Below are 1,630 nucleotides of genomic sequence, written 5' to 3'. Positions count from 1 at the left end.
CTGCCCAGTGTCCTGTGATTCCAGGTCACCTCCCAGGGTGAGAGAGGACTGAAAACTTAGAGGAAAGGAGCGCTGATAACAGATTCCCTTTTCCCCACAGCTGCCACCACAGGATTTTCACCCACTAACAAAGATACCTACTAGAGGCCCCCCCCCCGCCCCGCCCTGCCCCACCTCCCCGCGCAGTTGGCCGAGGCGTAGCGCTTCGACCCCCAGCACCCCTGCGAACATGGCGCTGAGCATGCGGGCTGTGCTCTGCACCCTGCGCGGCAGTCCTGTCGCCTGCCACGCCCTGCCCGCCTAGGCCCTGGCAGCTGGGGGTGGGCGCCGTCCGGAAGCTGCGCACGGACCCGCTCTGCTCTCGGTGTGTAAATTCACAGAGAAACATGATAACAGAAAATGGTATTGGAACACTGGGAATCAGCAATTTTGCACAGGAAGTGTTGGGAGATGTTTAGTCTGTCTGAAGTTGGGACAAAATTGAACAAACAAGATGAGTTCGGTGCTTTGGAAAGTGTGAAAGCTGCTAGTGAACTCTATTCTCCTTTATCAGGAGAAGTAACTGAAATTAATGAAACTCTTGGAGAAAATCCAGGACTTGTAAACAAATCTTGTTATGAAGATGGCTGGCTGATCAAGATGACACTGAGTAACCCTTCAGAACTAGAAGAACTTATGAGTGAAGAAGCATATGAGAGATACATAAAATCTATTGAGGAGTGAAAATGGAACCCCTAAATAAACTAGTGTGAAATAACGCAACCCAGCAGAGTTGTCCTGAATTAGTAGTGGATGGAAGACTTAGAATAGCAACTTTTAGCATTACCAATGGGGATAAAAAACTGTTAACACTGCTAATGAAAGAAAATGCCCTTTAACTTTCTAATGATTATGGATAAATATATTACGCGTCTTTTTCACAATATCCTATGATTTTTAGTCTAGGCTCTAGTATTCAGAAGTCATGAAATTATCCATGGTAAAAACTGGCTATAAAAATTACATAATTCAAAGATAACGTTATTATTCTTAAGCCTTATATAATATTGTAAATTTGGGCTGAAATACTTAATGATCTTTCTACTGGAAATAACTGAGAGTGAAGAGGTTTCTGTTGCTTGTACAGTGTCACATGAGGAACAACACTATCTTAATTTTGCAATACACTGCATTTGCTGATGGTATTTTTATACAGTAAAGCAACAGCTTTGCAGCAAAATAATAAAATACTTCTTAATCATGTTTTTTGTTTTGATGTTAATATTTCATTTAGTGACTCTGCTAGTATTTGTGAAAGTGCTAACTTTAACTTACGGAAAGTTACTTTTTAAAAGAAAATATAAGCCAGAACAATGAAAAGCTCCAAGAACATGTTTCCTTTAGTCACAAATCTGGTTTTTCTTAAGCCAAGATCTGTCACCTTTAACATAATAAAAAATAAAAATAAATCACCAACTTTGATTTTCTAAAAGAAAAGATACTAGACATTGACGTGCTCACACCCCTCCCAGGACTAGGCACCACCTGCAGGAATTTTGCCACAGCATATTTTATCCTGGTATTTCTTGCCAAAACCCACAAAAGTGTCTACAAGACTCCTGACATATTCCTGTACCAAGACACTGAATCT

At 41.2% G+C, this 1,630-nt stretch overlaps 1 pseudogene across 1 annotated transcript; it reads left to right on the top strand.

The window, feature by feature from the left end:
• Nucleotides 1–229: 229 nt before the first annotated feature.
• On the top strand, nt 230–1,235 carry LOC112621096 (annotated as a pseudogene). Its single transcript, XR_003118659.1, has one exon. The product of XR_003118659.1 is annotated as a glycine cleavage system H protein, mitochondrial pseudogene (transcript).
• Nucleotides 1,236–1,630: the final 395 nt, after the last annotated feature.

The sequence above is a fragment of the Theropithecus gelada genome, chromosome 3, assembly GCF_003255815.1.
Source record: "Theropithecus gelada isolate Dixy chromosome 3, Tgel_1.0, whole genome shotgun sequence".
Taxonomy (NCBI): domain Eukaryota; kingdom Metazoa; phylum Chordata; class Mammalia; order Primates; family Cercopithecidae; genus Theropithecus; species Theropithecus gelada.
Note: the sequence above shows the minus strand (reverse complement) of the source record. Positions and strands in the feature narration are given on the sequence as shown.